At 32.8% G+C, this 4,149-nt stretch overlaps 1 long non-coding RNA gene and 1 other non-coding gene across 2 annotated transcripts; one reads left to right on the forward strand and one right to left on the reverse strand.

Moving 5' to 3' along the window:
• Positions 1-651: 651 nt before the first annotated feature.
• On the reverse strand, positions 652-770 carry LOC119471087. The gene has a single exon (XR_005200081.1). It is a non-coding gene; the product is annotated as a small nucleolar RNA SNORA25 (small nucleolar RNA).
• A 2,030-nt stretch (positions 771-2,800) lies between these two features.
• LOC108303631 lies at positions 2,801-3,825 on the forward strand. Its single transcript, XR_001824932.2, has 2 exons — positions 2,801-3,448; positions 3,550-3,825. It is a non-coding gene; the product is annotated as an uncharacterized LOC108303631 (long non-coding RNA).
• Positions 3,826-4,149: the final 324 nt, after the last annotated feature.

Raw genomic sequence — 4,149 nt, forward strand, 5'->3', positions numbered from 1 at the left:
GATCACTGAGTTTTCTTAAAACTGCTATTGAATTCTTGATCAGAGTGCTCATCTACTGCTGTCTAGTTAGGGTCCTTCACTGGCAGCTTTATTTGTCCGTTTGGGGAGGTCATGGTTTCTTGTTTGCTATTGTTTCCTGAGTATGCACATCTGTGTCTTTGCACTGAAAAGTTAGTTATTTATTTCAGTTTTCTCTGTCTGGCTTGTTTTGATTTTTTACAATTTATTTATTTTATTTTTTTTAAGGCTGGTCAAGTGAAGCAGTGGGAGTGGAGAAGGAACGAAGAAATCTGTAACTAGTTGTGATCAACTAGTTGTAAACACCACTGCACTCGGACGAGCCTTGTTTTGATTTTTATTGGGTATGTTTGTGTAGAGATTTTTTTGCAATATAACTGTCTTTTTGGCTAGGTCACTGCATCTTCTTGATCTTTTTAAAAAAAACACCTTTTGACTTCATTGATTTTTTTCCATTGTTTTTCTGTTGCAAATTTTATTGATTTTGGTTCTTTATTATTTAACTCTTCTGCTTATTGTAGGTTTATTTTTTTTCCTTTAAAAAAGGGAAAATCTGCTTAAACTTTGGGAAATGTATTTATTTTCCCACATCAACAATTATGGATTAGTATGTCATAATTATAAATGGCTAAGTCTTATACTTCCTCAGGGAAATATAGCACTATTCAGTGCTATGGATCCTATAGAGAATTTTGGTCATAGTGTTAATAGCTCTTGAATTCACAGCCCATGAGCCCTCATTGAAATGTCCTTTATTTTTTCTAGTTTCTTAAAGTGTAAACTATATGATTGAGCTTAGACCTTTTAATTTTCTATTTAAATATTTAATGCTCAAGTTTTCTTGTAAGCACCATTTTAGCAAGGATTTTTATATGTTATATCACAATTTTATTCAGTTTAAAAAATATTTTTTCAAAGATTTCTGTCAATCTGTTCTTTAGCTCCTAGGGTGGGGAGGGATAACATGGGGAGAAATACCAGATACAGGTGCTAGGGGAGGAAGGCAGCAAACCACCTTGCCATGTATGTACCTATGTAACAACCTTGCATGTTCTTCACATGTATCTCAGAGCCTAAAGTACAATTAAAAAAAAAAAAAAAGAAGTGCACTTTTAACTTTCAGGTACTTGGGGATTTAAAAATGTGTTGTCTGGGGACTTTAAAACTTTTAGTTCTAATAGTTTTTCCTTTATGCATTTTGGAGCTCTGTTTGTTAGTTGTATGCTCATTTAAGATTATTATGTTTTCTTGATTGATTTATTCTTTTTTCTATAAAATAACTTTTATTTGCATCATGTATATATATAACATAACTGCTTTCTTTAGAACAAGAACATTTATGAATGGCATGATATTGCTTTTTTTGTGGAAGACTTCTTTAAGCAAGATGGTATACATGGCAGCTTTTGTTTAAATAACATGATGGCAAACAGTGGATATTAATATTTTTGTTGTGCCTCGACAATTTACCAACAATTAGGCATTCTGACCCTCATGTTGGTCACTTGCTGCGACATAAGCGTTCAGGAGAAAAAGTCAGAAAAAGATAAAAACCTTTAATTGTATCTCCTTTAAAACTTATCATGGTGGATAAGCTTTAATTGTATCTCCTTTAAAATTTATGAAATAAATAATTTGTAACATCTTTGAATCAGACATAACATAGTTCTTTCCACCATATAAGGTAAATACACTAGTTAACTTTCTCTTTTCCAAAATTAGGTTTAACGATATAACAGCAGGATAATTTAGCAGGCTGACTTGATTCTCTAATACAATGAGTCCCTGTATTCTTTATATAGTAAAAAATTCTATCTTCCATAAAACTGGCTTATTATAGATTAAAAGAGACAGATGTTAACATTAAAAATTAATGTTACACAAGGATACATAATAGTTTAATCATGGCAATCTAACTCCCAAACTAACATTAATAGAATGAAATCTTTTCAGAAAATGAGTTTAAAAAACTTACAAAAGCAGGGTATTAAAATAGCAATGTGATTTACTACCATGATTTCTGTGACATATTAATCATGAAGTAACTGCCTACTTATAGACAATCTCCACTTAGAACTACATAGCCTCCTATCTGACTAAATGATAAGACATATATTTCACTAAAACACAACCAATAAGAAGAGCTCTAACAGCAGCAGTTCCAGTAAATTAGCATTACTGTCACACCTGCTGAGACACGATTCTCTTCTATCAAGGAGCTTAGACACTGGCCGCCATTTCTGCGAAATACAAACATAATTATCTAGACTCTAAAATATCTTCCCAATTGAAATACTGATCATTACATAATATAATCAACACAGTTTTAACTTTTAGCACAATTCGTAACTTCAGTGACAAATAACTCAGACATACAGATATGAGCACCTTAAGGTCAGAAAACTTAGGGCCTAATGTAGGGGTCAAACTAAAAGGCCAATCCAGCCACAGTCCTTCATTCAAATACTGTCCACGGCTTCTTTCACACTGAAATTGCAGAGCTGAGTAGCTGCTGCGGAGACCACCTGGCCTGCAAACCCAAAACAGTTTGCATAAAGTTTCCAACCCTTGAGCAAATATACTACCAATCAAAGAGGCTTTTCAAACAAAATCAGAATAAATTTGCTGTTTGAGAAGTCTAATTGGAACCACGATAGATCTACTTGGGTAGATACTAGAATTATACATGTAAATCATCAAATCTTGAAATTAAACCTTAAATTCATATTGATGATAATCACTAGCTTTATAAAGCCTTATTTTCTGTTTTTTATCATCACAATTATGTTCTGTGCTTAAAGCTCTAAGTGTTTCTTGAGAATCTAATGGAAAACTATGGAGAAATTGGCTTTTTAAAAACTAATCTATGTCTGTGTATGTATAAAGGAGATTGAGTTTTGTAGAGAAATTTGTCTCATAAATAAACTTGAGTTTCCCTTACCCTCATGAAAATCTTGAGATGATCCAAGGAATAAGAAAAACAGAAAAATTCACAGTACAAAGTTAACATACTAAATTGAGGGAAAAAAGGTATTCAAAACATATACATTATCCAAACATTTTTAGTTATATCTTTAAATATCTTTAAAATTAAAGAGAAAAAGGAGACAAACATAACCTTGTGAATGTCTTCTTTATCTACAATCTGAGGGGTGAAAATAGCTAAAACCGAATATCCTTTTAAATAAAAAATTTAAAAATAAATAAGCTCTTTGATGTGTCATCTTTATAACTAATTATGTTTAAATACTAGTTTTTCAATTAAGACTAATATCACCATGAATTAGAAAAAATACATATTTTTCAGTCAGACAAACAGTTGATAATAGAAAAGTTTTTTAATGTGTACCATTCGAAAGTGGATTTGTTTTCACATACAGTCAGCGTCCCTTAACTATATGTTCTAAGAGGTGCCTTGTTAGGTGATCTTGTGTGGACCAACGCAGAGTGTGCTTTACAAACAAACACTGAGATGTACAGCCTGCTACACACCCTAGACCAAGGCTATGTGGTGCAGCCTAGGCTCCTCAGCTGCAAACCTCTACCGTGGGATACTATGCAGAATACTGTAGGCAGCTGTAACGCAGTAGTAAGCATCTGTGTGGCTAAACATACCTAAACTTAAAAAGCAATGCACTGTTATCATGGTCATAATGTCACTAGGCGAAAGGAATACTTTATCTCCATTTTAATTGTATGGGACCACTGTGATATATGTGGTCCATCACTGACTTAAATAACATTATTCTGTACTGAGAAGCAACTGAAAAGGCTTTCATCCTCATCATCTCCTCCTAAAAATAAAAAGAACTTCACAAAAGAAGTTGCTAAATGTTAAATATGATACAATCACCCCCAAATCTGTCTGCACTGCAATTCATACAGAGACATATATCCACAACATTCCAAATGTCCATGTGTGCTTAGCACAGGAAGAGTCAAAATGTAAACAAGAGTTGTTATTTCTGTCTGAGAAAGCAGACTTAATTGCTTGCTTGCTATTTGCAAAATGCTGAATCAATCAGGATGACAGGAACCTCAGAAATGTTTTCCACTGATTATAAAAGCTTCAAATCAAGCTCATTAAATATTCAAAATCAACCTAAAGGAAAATAGACAGTGATGTTTTGC

The sequence above is a fragment of the Cebus imitator genome, unplaced genomic scaffold (genome assembly GCF_001604975.1).
Source record: "Cebus imitator isolate Cc_AM_T3 unplaced genomic scaffold, Cebus_imitator-1.0 Scaffold49, whole genome shotgun sequence".
NCBI lineage: Eukaryota > Metazoa > Chordata > Mammalia > Primates > Cebidae > Cebus > Cebus imitator.